Consider the following 14,096-nt stretch of genomic DNA (forward strand, 5'->3'; position numbering starts at 1 on the left):
AAAAATAATCGTCAACCCAGAGTTTGTATAAGTGACATTTGCGTCGGGAAAAACATGTGAAGAAGATTGGAGATCAATGTCTTCATAAAAATATAAAAAGGAATGATTTTTACAGTCATGGAACGAACAAAGAATTAAGTCACGATAGGTATGAGAAGGCCACCTTTGTATTGGAGTTCTTCAAGCTAAAAACAATTTCCAACAAAAAATAATCACCAACCCATAGTTTGTATAAGCGACATTAGCGTTGGGAAAAACTTGTGAAGAAGATAACAGTTTTCTTGTATGGAAACTCATTGACCAAAACTATGTGCCAAAGTCCTATTTTATGAGATTCATTTTGTCTGATTTGGTAACTAGCAAGGTTAGCAAAGTGTAGGAGAGATATATTGCCCATAAACATAAGGAGACCAATGTTTTCTACAATGATTCTCCTCACATGCATGGGTGGCCTAATCCTTTTGTAGGCTCCAAATATCGTTGAAATCACCACCCAACCTGTGCATTGATCCATGGCCCTTTTTTTTTTATCCGACGCAACAAACCGTAAGATACCATGATTAGCAAAGCTATTGTATATAGTTGTCAGCTTGTCACTCCTATGTGGCACTCAAAAAATATGCGTTGAATTCCTAGACCGAAAATTGCGAAGATTGATAGCTTTCATACCCAACATAATTTCTTTCTTATCAGATAATTTCCCTCTACTCATATTAAATATAAAGTTAAATATATGCCCATCTAACCCACATAGGATCATCACCAATGGGATTTATATCACACTCAATGACCAAATGTTTCTCCAATTTCCATACAAACAATATTACCCCTTCTGTGACCAAAAGAACCTGAAGAACATTGTGACTACAATTATAGAAAATCCAGTGGGTACTACAAAATATGACCAAATCTCCTTTTTTCCTAGTAGCTTTGTTGATGCGTGCTCATGACTGTGGACTGTAAGAGAAAACCCTCTTTAAATGCTTTGAAATAGGGAACAACTTGACCTTATGCTTGACATTCATCTAAAATACAAAAGTTCGTTATAAGATCGATATTTATATATCTTTCCAAAAATACATGTGATCTTGAAACGACTAGCTACTGATGAAATTTAATAAGTTATAAAGCTCCATATCTCAACCTTATGTACACAAACCCACTATCTAAATAAGAAGTTGTTGAAACAACAGATGTTTTTCCTAGAAGTTGTAGCTCGAAACTAGTAACGCTTTCCTCTTGACATATGACAGGCAATTGAAAATCCCTGAGATCACCTAGAAGTATCGAGCAATTGAGGAAGCCCTTAAATCACCTAGAAGGTATCAAAAACCATCTGCAAACCATAAGCATTAGCGATAGTCATAGAATTGGGTTTGGCATGCTCTACAAAAACAAATTGTCTCCTCACTATGAATCTCTAGAACAAATAGCCAAAATGTTGGCTTTCACACGAGTATGCAGAAGATTATTCATTCAATTTACTATGACATGACTAAATTGAATTACTCTAAACAATTTGATATGTAGATAGCTTCAAGGCTATATTAGCTAACCCTTGTCACAAGTTCTTAGAGTAAGTCTACTGAATTTTATATTTCAAAAGCTCTCTCTTGAGAAAGGGCTCCCACAATGGCAATTCAATGTGTTATGGTCTAAATTCTGACTAAAATAATTAAAGGCATTTGTTGAATTCAGTGTGTTCTAGTGTAAATACTGACTAAAACAATTAAATCACATTTGTTAGTGCTTAGTAAGTTATATTTACTACAATCCATCAAAATTATGGATACATGAAATACAAAATGGATTGTCCCCCTTTATATAACAAAACTCGAAGACAAGTATGTTTTATATTATGATTAATTGTTGTATTCAGTTCTCTAGTTTAAATTGTATATTGATTTTAATATCTTATTATGTATTTGTTGTAGATGCCTTGTTGTGTTGAGCACGAGTAAGTGGAATACAAAATCGAGTGTTATCGTTATATAACAAACTCAATAGGAGGTGTGTTTGCTATTATGAATAATTATAGGTTTTGAATTATGCTCACCATTGCTATCTATTTTTGGATTTGAATGTTATTCACCCCTCTTTTTTTTCCTTTCAGCTAAGGAGAGGACATTGCAATAGAGATAATGTGCAAGGGTAAGTTTGCAATTTTTAGTTTGTTATTGGCTACATGTTTCGTTTTTGTGGAGTTTTAGCATGGTCATGCTTTTTGTTGTACTCCTTTAGCTTTGTTTTACATTTTTCTCTCATTTCTTGTAGTTGGTCGTGGTTTTGGTTATTGGATGTGCAATAGGAAAGGAAGGCAGCAAGGAGAGAAAGTCAAAGATATAAGATGGAGGTTATCATTCATAAATGAAGGTGAATCACCTTAACTATATGCAATGCATTTCACTCACAATTATCTTTCGCTCATTTGTGAATGATTTTGTTTGCTTTTCAATTTATTATATGTTTTATATGTGGTCTCACACTCAATTATATCGATCTCACTTTGTGTAGTGAGCAACCACAATTATATAGTCTATGAAGGTCAAGGTGAAGATACCCTAGACATTCTACCAATGCAAATTGGACGTTTAGTGAGCCATATTTTTTTCCTACATAAGAATAGTGTCCTTTAATCAACTGAAATATTTGTTTTTTGCGAATAGATTTATCCTTTTGTCATGGCTTCAGGGTAGTATGATCTTGTTAATGAGTGTGTGGTTTGAGGTTTTCAAATAAATTTGATATAGAATAAAGGGAAATGTTATATCGAGGTTCACAGTTTCGGGGCTTATTGCTCATGGTTGTTGCTACTATAACATTAGCTAAGGGAAAACAGGTATGTGTATGATTAATTTATTGCTCTGTATATTTGTTATTCATTTGCTCTCATAGGTTATTTGTGATCTCATATATTATATTACTTTGTGCAGTCAGTGACTATAGTTGCAGTTTCTAGGATGGTGCAACATATGTTTTCTTGCTCCACATCACATGCAAACCCCCACACAACGTGCCTTGTAGAGGAGGTGGATAAGGTCGAGCAGACAAGCATACTGACCCTTCAACCATTCAACCATTGTGCTAACATACAACACTGTTGTCTTGTGGACCCTGGGATTTTGGGTGTTCAATATGTTTAGATATGCTTAGATTCCTTTTCCAAAAAATTTACATCTTATGAAAACATTGTTTGCATTACTCGTAGCAAAAGTACATCTAGTTTATGGAATTTATATTTTTTTGAGATATAGCACAGAATATAACTGCATTCTAATATATTATTTTTTTATCTGTTGTAGATTGATTGTTTTGATGAGCACGAACAAGTGGAATACAAAAGAGAGTGCCCATAGTTATAAAACAAACTCTAGGGGAGGTGCATTTTCTATTATGAATAATTATTGGTTTCGAAATATTCTTACCATTACTAATTGTGTGTGTATTTTAACCTTGTTCAACCCACTTTTTTTCCTTTGAACAGAGGAGAGCACATTGTAGGAGAGATGATGCGCAAAGGGGATATTTGCAATTTTTCTTTGGTCTTGTCTTAATGTTTTGTTCTCAGAGTTTGAGCATGGCCATGCTTTGAGTTGTACTTATTTTCCTTTGTTTTTTTTGCTCATTTTTTGTAGTTTGGTCTTGGTTTCATTTGTTGGGTGTGTTGTACTCATTTTCCTTTGTTTTCTTTTTTTTTCACATTTTTTGTAGTTTGGTCTTGGTTTCGTTTGTTGGGTGTGGAAAAGGAAATGAAGGAAGGAAACAAAGAAAGAAATGAAGGAAGCAGACAAAGAAAATGGAGGTTATTATTCATAAATGAAGGGGAGTTAAACCTATATGCAGTGCATTTCACTTATATATTTTGCTAATTTGTGGCTCCACTTGTTTGTTATTCAATTTATTATGTTTTATCTATGCTCTCATAATCAACTATAATGATCTTCTTTATGTAGTGAACGACTACAATTGTAAAATATACAAAGGTCAAGTGGTGAAGATACACTAGAAAATCTACAAACATGGCACAAAGAATGGGTGAGCCATACTTGTATCCTACAAAATTCTGTTGTCCTTTAATACACTAAAATATTTGCTTTTTGCACAGTGATTTCTCCTTTTGCAATGGTTTCAAGGTAGTATGATCTTACTCAAGTGTGTGAGATTCGAGAGTTTTTCCTAAAACTTTGATATGTAATAGAAAAGTTATATTTAGGTTCACATCTTTAGTGCCTATTTTTCATGATTGTTGCTTTTCTAATATTAGCCATTGGAGGGCAGGTTTGTGTGTGGTTAATTCAAGTGTAAGCTTGTTGATTTTTCCACGACACTCAAGAATCTGGTTTGAATTTAAAATCGTGAACACAATCACACTCTTGTAGCTTGCATTGCCAACCTGTATATTCTTGTAGGTCTGTAAAACTAAGTTTGTATTGAAAGTATATTTATTAACATTGATATAATTTAAACACATGTTGGTGGTGTGAATGATATTGCTTGTTCACACCCTACCTACCAGCTCTTCATAATTACATGAGGGGATGATAATACCATCAAGGTAATGCGCTTTATCAAATTTCTACTCATCATAAGAACTTGCTGAGAAGTATAAGATAATATGTAGGTAAGGCCTGTTATGTTATCTTAACACACAAGATGTGACACTTCATTTATGGGCTTGCCTCTCCGTGTAACAGAGCTCTGGATTCGAAAAGTGTATTTGCAGGAGGAGGTTAAAAATCAGGGATTGTGTTTGTTAGGATGTGAGTGGAGTGAGAAATGGAGGCTGAACTTCTTTAAGTCACATTCACTGCAAGAACTTTGTGAGCATATCAGGGTAAGGCCTATTATATTATCTTAATTGTTGGAATATTTACACACAAGATGTGTGGATGCATTTATGGGCTTGCATCTAATCATAATAGACCTGTGGTAACTAGAACTGTATTTGCAGGAAGAAGAGGCCGAATGAAAATCAGGGATCATGTTTGTTTGATGGATGATAGACATTTCATGCTCAAGTTGTAGCGACTATATGATTGAGATTGTTTTCTCAAGTTGTAGCAATTTATAAGATTGAGATTGTTAAGAGTCACAACATCATGGATGACCAATTTTTTTGGCAATCGATTTGAATGGCATTTGATTTAACAGTCTCCTTGATGGTGAAGGGGCCATTTTATAAAGGTTTAACTTCATGATGACGATGTTATAGTTCTTTACATGCCATTTGAAAATATTCCAGTGCTTTCAAAATGTGTATTTTCTTGTCGAGTTCTGTTATTGGGTTCAGAAGAGATGACTCTAGTTGTGCCACTTCTCATTGTGTTGAAGTTGTCTTGCACTCTCTAGGAACTATATTAGTAACTTTGTTAGTAAAGTTCACTCATATTTTAGCATAAGGGTCAGATACCAGTCAAAGATGAGATAGGTTAAAGTGCACTTTCAAAAGAGATTTATTATGGCAGAATCGGATAGGCTTGCAATAGGTCCGAGTGGGGAGGGTTTGTTTGGAGCATTATTGAAATTGGTATAAAGTGCCTTGGAGATGTCATGTCTAATCATGAGATTTTTTAGTTTTTTATTCATGCACTCTGCCCAATTATGCATAAAGTTGTACATTCTAATTTTAGGGAGGACACGATTGTTATAGACATTTTTGTGCCTTACAGCATGAAGCATGAAATGTCCATAATCTAAGGGATCCAAAGTCCCTAAACATGTTGTTCCTACCCCTAGAGGAACAAGGTCAGCAAATCACAGCACTGAATATCAGTTCTCCACCTGAAAACACTCAAAAACAAGCTAATTCTGGATCATGTCAACTGCTCCACTGAGCATTTGCGCTGAATGTCAACTGCTCCACTGTGTACCTGCGCTGAATGTCAACTGCAAAGAAGGCTACCTGCGCTGGGCGAGTTTGGCCAAGTGGCACAGTCATTCCTCAAGGTGTCAATGCCCAGGAAGCTTCCAAAATGACACTTGGATCAGGGAATTCGACTTGTGATGAGTAAGAGGGTCTAGATCTCCAAGTGGAGGCAAGAACCTCCAAGTGGACTCAAGAACTGAAGAATAACTGAAGTGGGAGAGGACACTAGTCAGCTCCATGCCAAGCTCAAGCTGACTCATCCTTTCTCCAAAACTCCTATATATAGAGCTCTCTCATGAGGTCTAGGGAGGCTGGAATCTTGTGAATGTAAGGAAGTGCTGTTGGTTTGAGTATAGAACTATTGGGTGATTTGCTTGAAGGAGGTGAAGAGGAGATTTCTTTCTGCTGGGAGATGATGCTGGATTGGGCCTTTTATGGTTGTATTACTTCCTGAACTTTACTTCTTCCATTAATAAAGCATTTGAGGTTCTTCTATATGCATGTGTCTCAATGGTGTATTGTTATACTTGTGTATTTGATTTATTCTAATCCTTGAATCAATTATGAATGTATGCTTCTTGTAGTTTCCCTCTCTTGCCATTTTGCAGGATCTTGGTGTAGCTGGGCCAGTGAAAGAGCAAGGAGCTGGGAGCAAGTAGCAAAGAGAGAAGATTGGATCAATCATTAGCGGAAGACAACGGTTAGTGGATCTCTTTCTCCCCTCTCTTACATCTCATAAAGAAGTAATCTCGAATAGCTTTGCTTTGATTGTTGCTGAGGTACTATCACCCTTAGAGTGGGATAGGGTCATTCCGTATTGGATACTTTTCCCAACAACAAATTTTAGAACAATTGGGTGATTTGCTTGAAGGAGGTGAAGAGGAGATTTCTTTCTGCTGGGAGGTGATGCTGGATTGGGCCTTTTATGGTTGTATTACTTCCTGAACTTTACTTCTTCCATTAATAAAGCATTTGAGGTTCTTCTATATGCATGTGTCTCAATGGTGTATTGTTATACTTGTGTATTTGATTTATTCTAATCCTTGAATCAATTATGAATGTATGCTTCTTGTAGTTTCCCTCTCTTGCCATTTTGCAGGATCTTGGTGTAGCTGGGCCAGTGAAAGAGCAAGGAGCTGGGAGCAAGCAGCAAAGAGAGAAGACTGGATCAATCATTAGCGGAAGACAACGGTTAGTGGATCTCTTTCTCCCCTCTCTTACATCTCATAAAGAAGTAATCTCGAATAGCTTTGCTTTGATTGTTGCTGAGGTACTATCACCCTTAGAGTGGGATAGGGTCATTCCGTATTGGATACTTTTCCCAACAACAAATTGGCGACTCCACTGGGGATCGTATCTTGTTGGTTGTTTGTGTTTTTGCTATTCATTTCATAAACACTGGGAGTACCAAATCGAACTGCATTTGGATCTTTCAAATGCAAAGTAGAGGGCAGCTACTCTAGCTCAGTTTCTGGGCAAGTTTATGATTTGAAGAGCTGATCCACAAGGACTCTAAATAGCTCTTAGTGATAGCTTTTCATCCTCCTTTTCATCCCTTAGTTTGTACTTGACTGATAGCTTCTGATTTGGCCAAAAACTGTGAATTTTTGAGCAATCTGTGACCCGGAAACTGAGAAAAACGAAAGTTTATCTCTTCAGTGCAGGCACTGTGAAGGCAGTCTGCATTTCAGCGCAGTTCCCGAAGGGGCTACCTACGCTGAAGGTCAAACTGCCAGTGTACTACCTGCGCTGAACCAGTTTTGCCTAGAGCTACTGGGGTTCCCTCCTGTTTATTGCCCTGTTTTCACCCTTGTTTTTGCAGCCTATTACCAGTCAATGTACCTATCTGAAACCAACTTTCCTTGCCACTATTCCGCCTCGGTTGTATAAAGAAACTGTATTTGTTCTTTGTGTATTTCTTATATCATTTACAGTTTCCCGTAACGAAAGTGAACTAGTCTTGCTGTGGCCTCTTAGATCTAGACCTGTGTTAAGTGTCGTTTTGATCTTAAGAGTTAGTTTGTTTACTGTTCATAGCTAATTGAGCTTTTGCTTTCGTCATATGGTTTGAATTTATATATTTCTAGTGTCGAAACAAGTAAATCTTAAGGTGTCTTTTGATTTTGGACAAGCTTGTTTGCTTTCACTTGAAATTGAATTCGAAATTATACAACAGCTTTCTTTTTGTATTGCACCAACATTAAGAAAGAGAAAAGAAATACCTGCATTGTGCATGTGCATTTTGATAGCTTGCATGTTGATTTAGGGAAAAGTGCATTAGTGTGTGCTCTATGATCTGTGTGAAAAGATGATGTCTTTCTTTTCCCTCAGTAGTTAAGATTTTCAAAGTTGAAAGATTGAAAAGCTTGCTTATCATCTTAGACTGCATTTAGGAGTGTTACTATACATCTCGTGGTGATCCATAAAGGCAAACTGCTAAACAAGATCAACCTTAAAATAAATTGAATTTACATAACAACGCATTGAAACATAATGCAAACACATAGAGGTCTAAGCTAGAGACGTGTTCCGGCGTCGTTAAACGTGATATCTTAGCGTTGAGTGGTTGGGTGATTCCTCCACGGTGAAGCGATAAGTATCAATACGGACTTGTGCTCCCACGTACCGTCGCGTATATATTGGGAGACCCCTATAGGAATAAAGCCTTTATCCATAGGAAACCGTTTCGGCCACCCTACTGATCGCAATGCAGTGAACACAGCATTCACGAAGATCGACCACTCGTACCGTAAAACGTATTCTGTGGTTTTGCGAAAAGTTTGGCACACCCTCTGCCTAGATCTCCAGAGCAGTTTCTTTTGGCCTTTTTCAAACTCTATAACTGAAAAAGTCCATCCGAGCATTTGTCACTTCGGGCTCGTTAAAACATCGAAGGAGACTAGAGTCATCTTTAGCTTTTTCTCGACTCTTAAAAAGTGAAAAAGCAAGTTGTGTCTAAAGCGTCGTTATAAAATTTGTTTTAAACGGAACATAATCACCTCCTATTCCTGCGTTGATCTGTAGGTTGAGAACATGGAACGCCCCAACCAAGGAATTCCACATGATGGAAATCCTAGTCCTTTCTCCTCTTGGGGAGAAGTTGGTGCGCCCCACATGGCCACATTGTCGCTTCCAGGACTGACAATTGGCCTGCCAATTTGGCTATTCTCAACCAATGTAGTTCAGAACACCATGGTTCCTGAACAGTCGAGTCAATAGTTAGATCAGTCTAGAGCTGCCCACCAGCCTTCTACTTCCTATAACTCTTCCTCCAATCCTTCATCTTCGCAAGGTAGAGCCGGCAAAAGCCAAGCTCCCATGAGAAGAAGAAGGAGAAGAAGAAGAAGGAGCCTAAGGCGACTGGGGGCAAGCAAAAGACATCTGACAAAAATCCACACACAGCACAGACCGGGCCTAAATCGCCATGTGTCATATGTAAAGGAGACCACTTCCATAGAGATTGTCCCTGTATTCCCCGGATACTAAGGGACTGGTCCCCTCGTTTGCACAATTCGGGAGAATCAACCTCTGATAGCCATGTTGAATGCTTACCGTCAACCAGCGAAAGTGAAGGTTCAAGACAAAGAGGGGGAACAAGATCCCCCTGCAGACTGTGTGAAGACGATCACGCCATCCACCGTTGTCCCTTCTTAGACGAAGTGAAAAGAGTTTTGGAAGATCGCCCGGTTTCACCGTTGAGACTTCCTCCTGGATACAAAAAACTCGTGCCAAGTCCTTCGTTGGTTGAAAATACAGCTGGCCCACTCAAGTGGTCAGCTGAAGTGTCAGTCATTGAGAATGAACCTACTGAATCCAGACCGGACGAAAGTCCAAAGGTCGAAACGGCAGTTGACCCGGTTCCGCCTTCAGAGGTTTCATCTTCAAATGACACCCTCACTGAAGAGAATAAGGATGACACCCTCCAGATTCTTTTCATCAACACAGACTCTGATGAGCATCAGGGCAATGCGCCCATTCCTTTATCACAGGAAGGAACATCGTCAGGGTCATATCCGGCCGTGTATTCGGTCCCACCACCAAGCAACCTGGTTGTGTCCTTTGATTGGAACCAACTAGGCAGACCCCGGTTGTCAGCCAGTATACCATTCAGAATCATAGTCCAAATTTATAGAATGGTAATGGCTGGAACTATCATTGATGAAGGGGCATCTGTGAGTATCCTTTCCTCTATTGCTTGGAAAGCACTGGGGTCCCCGGCGCTTTTGCCCGAGATAAGAAATCTCTCAGGTTTTGATAAAGGAACCAGTCGACCATTAGGGATCCTCCCCAATGTGCCTGTTACATTGAAAGGGAAGACCGTTCAAATGAACGTGATGGTCGTTCAAGGACCCTTGGATTATAACCTACTCCTTGGACGAGACTATATATATTGCATGGGAGCTATAGTCTCCTCACTCTTTAGAGTAATGTGTTTTCCACACGAAGGAAGAATGGTCAAGCTCGTAGACCAACTTTCATTTCCGGGATCACGCATCGCAAATAGTCAAATACCAACCCTGAATGGTCTATTCAATCAAGAAATGTCTCCACCCCCAGTCCTTCTTCCCGATGAGTGCGAGTGATTCAGAAAGATGGGACTGGAACCCAGGGGGCATGCATCCTGGTCTGCTTCGGGCAGAGGAAACTCCGGGTATAAGGTAAAATTTCCGCGAGACAATATGACTAGTCCGTACCCCGTCCGTGGATGGAAGAGGGGTTGTTCTAGAATAGGATTCTTTTGTCAAGGTTACTTGTTTGACAAAGGTCATTCACCATTGTCTACTTCGGTAGACAGTGCCGAGGAAATGTCTTCGTTTGAAGAAGTTAACAAGACAATCTTTGGGTAACCAGAAAGAGGCAAGCCTCACCCTTTAAAATAAATGTTTTATCGGATAAGTAGGGGCAGCCATGAAATTATACTTTATACCTGGGGGCATGCAAACCTTTTGGAGTGCAAGCTAAGAGCGGTTATTTATTTATTTTTAGGATTAGCCGTTTCCGAACTTGCATAAAGAAAGGATGAGAGGGAGCATAGCTTATGTGAGGCGCGAGCTCTATAAAAAATGGGATCTTACAGGAGACATTTCTTATCTTATGACTGGTATATCGAGCATTTTTACCGCGGAATTTATGCTCGTTAAAAAATAGAAAAGCGAGATCCGAGCAGTTTTAGTACATAGTTCATGCTCGTTAAAAAATAAACGTAAGGTTGAGCATTCAAGCTCATTAAAAAATGAACATACCCCGGTAAATAACCATTGTGATCGTAAATTTATTAGCCATAAAAAGCCTTGGTCGTGTTTGCACCTGCCACCTCCATTCCATTTGGCCGATCGTTCACCTCCATATGATTGTTTACCCATTTTGAGGAACAGCTGCGAAGAGTGATTTCACCTAGCCATCCTTGTGACACTGCCGTGATTGGAGAATTCCAACCTGTACCTGGAATCTGCTGCTATCCCTGTTTATCACTCGTTCCTCAAAAGACGAGTCTTCTTTGAGCTCTTTTCATCTGACTCGTAAAATATGAAAAGTTTGCCGAGTTTTGGCCTTCCAGCTCGTTAAAAGGACCGGAAGAGCTATCCCTCCCGTAGATTTTAATCTTTTTGGACCTGAGGGATTATTGCACAAAAAGGTCGAGCGCTTGTTTTATTCGGCTCGTTAAAATTATCGAAAACTCATCCCTTCTGTATTGTTTTATACTTTTTCGGACTTAAGGGATTAGATGACGAAAAAGGAATTTTGGAGTTAACTTTCCGTACCTTTTTAGACTCTCTAAAAATGAAAAGGACCGAGTTTTCCTTGTCGTTAGACTCGTTAAAATGATTAAATAGCGACAAACTTGTCTTTAGACGAGAACGAGTTTCCCTATCGCTAGGCTCGTTAAAACATAGCGATGGGCTTGCCCGAAGGGCAGGTTATAGAACAAGCATATGTTATCCTCCTCAAGCTTGACAAAAATAAAGAGGTACTGGTCAGAAATGACTGGGGAAAAATTGGGAGAACCTCAAAGCTTTAATGGTAGCAGGTCGCTCTTGAACATGACACTTTTGCTTCGTATCACATCGGGTTGGGTTGTTTCATTCACCGGTCTCATCACCATGGTCTTCGCCAAACCATCCACACTTGGGGTAATGCTACCGATCCATCGCATCAGTGTCGTTATATGTTCAAGAGATGTTGTTCAGAAAGAGTCAACCGTGTCCCATCCACTACCATACATTATCCTTCATCCACCCATGATCGCCACCCTGAATCATATTTCACAGATTTTTTTCACCTCCACTAAAATCATTAGCTCCGTTCCGTGTCACTGATGTGGGATTCATTAAGGCCCTCCTTTGACGGATCGCTTCTTGTCGACTTCAGATCATTATCCAAGAAGTTGATCTAGGAACACCCCCCTCAGTACTTTGAAACTTGCATGCCTCAATGGCAAGTTTCTCACTTCCGGCGACAGGTATACATCAATGACCTTTGACCAGAATATTTTGCGTGGTGTTCGACGCCAAGTCCTTTATTCACACCACGTGAATTGTACTGCAGTACCTTGAGGGTCATTATCATTATCGGTGATTCCTCTCGCGCTTGTTAACGGTTTTCATCATTGACCAGTAATCAAGCGATGTCTTTCCATGTTCGACTTCAGCGCAATTCTCACATGGATCGACTTGTACTTAGAGTGAAGATCGAACGAGTTTGAAGACCCCGGATCTAGTTTCATCCATCCGGGCTGCGATATATATTCAGGAAATATAAAGACATTTGACATGTACATCATTACAGCAGATGATCATCCTACTCAAAGGATGATAATTTCAGCAGAGAATTATCAGTCTACCATCAAACGATCGTCTGTTCTATGTACCAAAATGAATTTATAAAGCTGAGCATGGGAATGCCCGCCTCAGCTAGATCATGAAAGCAGAATGAAAAATAATGTATTGTATTGTATTGTATTACAGGTCACCTCTCAGCGATTGAATGAACTTCGGATCCTCCTGATAAAGCATTTCACCCGATAAACGACCTCATACTTTAGGGGGCAACTGTTATAGACATTTTTGTGCCTTACAGCATGAAGCATGAAATGTCCATAATCTAAGGGATCCAAAGTCCCTAAACATGTTGTTCCTACCCCTAGAGGAACAAGGTCAGCAAATCACAGCACTGAATATCAGTTCTCCACCTGAAAACACTCAAAAACAAGCTAATTCTGGATCATGTCAACTGCTCCACTGAGCATTTGCGCTGAATGTCAACTGCTCCACTGTGTACCTGCGCTGAATGTCAATTGCAAAGAAGGCTACCTGCGCTGGGCGAGTTTGGCCAAGTGGCACAGTCATTCCTCAAGGTGTCAATGCCCAGGAAGCTTCCAAAATGACACTTGGATCAGGGAATTCGACTTGTGATGAGTAAGAGGGTCTAGATCTCCAAGTGGAAGCAAGAACCTCCAAGTGGACTCAAGAACTGAAGAATAACTGAAGTGGGAGAGGACACTAGTCAGCTCCATGCCAAGCTCAAGCTGACCCATCCTTTCTCCAAAACTCCTATATATAGAGCTCTCTCATGAGGTCTAGGGAGGCTGGAATCTTGTGAATGTAAGGAAGTGCTGTTGGTTTGAGTATAGAACTATTGGGTGATTTGCTTGAAGGAGGTGAAGAGGAGATTTCTTTCTGCTGGGAGGTGATGCTGGATTGGGCCTTTTATGGTTGTATTACTTCCTGAACTTTACTTCTTCCATTAATAAAGCATTTGAGGTTCTTCTATATGCATGTGTCTCAATGGTGTATTGTTATACTTGTGTATTTGATTTATTCTAATCCTTGAATCAATTATGAATGTATGCTTCTTGTAGTTTCCCTCTCTTGCCATTTTGCAGGATCTTGGTGTAGCTGGGCCAGTGAAAGAGCAAGGAGCTGGGAGCAAGCAGCAAAGAGAGAAGATTGGATCAATCATTAGCGGAAGACAACGGTTAGTGGATCTCTTTCTCCCCTCTCTTACATATCATAAAGAAGTAATCTCGAATAGCTTTGCTTTGATTGTTGCTGAGGTACTATCACCCTTAGAGTGGGATAGGGTCATTCCGTATTGGATACTTTTCCCAACAACAACGATACCCCACGATCTAGGTTGGTAATTAAGACTAAAGAATTGTATCCTTGTAGTTTTATTAAATTTTTGAATGGTGAATGGTGTATTATTTGATGATGCTTACTGCTTCCTTTCT

This window comes from Pinus tabuliformis, chromosome 5_1 (assembly GCF_031772625.1).
Source record: "Pinus tabuliformis cultivar Carrire ecotype Pingquan chromosome 5_1, CPIR1, whole genome shotgun sequence".
In the NCBI taxonomy this organism is placed as follows: domain Eukaryota; kingdom Viridiplantae; phylum Streptophyta; class Pinopsida; order Pinales; family Pinaceae; genus Pinus; species Pinus tabuliformis.